Here is a 341-nt window from a genome sequence, read left to right on the forward strand (position 1 = left end):
CACACACACACACACACACACACACACACACACACACACACACACACATACATACTGGGTCCTGGCACAGGCTGTTCTGCTCCCCGCACAAGTCCAACTGCTTTACATTAGTAGCACCAGCGTGACACGAAGCTTAATGAGCAAATCAGCCTTACAGCCGTTCTGTCTGCTGGGATTGAAAGCTTTTGCTGTTTTTTTTTTTTTCATGCTATCCTCTTTTTCTAATAAATGCAGTCCATTGTTTGGACTATTGCACTGATGTAACAGCTACTGAATGAAAAGGAAAGCTACATTTTGAAGTGGTTTGGGAAAAAAGGATTACATCTTGTCTGCCACCTTGT

The sequence above is a fragment of the Austrofundulus limnaeus genome, unplaced genomic scaffold, assembly GCF_001266775.1.
Source record: "Austrofundulus limnaeus strain Quisiro unplaced genomic scaffold, Austrofundulus_limnaeus-1.0 Scaffold53, whole genome shotgun sequence".
NCBI lineage: Eukaryota > Metazoa > Chordata > Actinopteri > Cyprinodontiformes > Rivulidae > Austrofundulus > Austrofundulus limnaeus.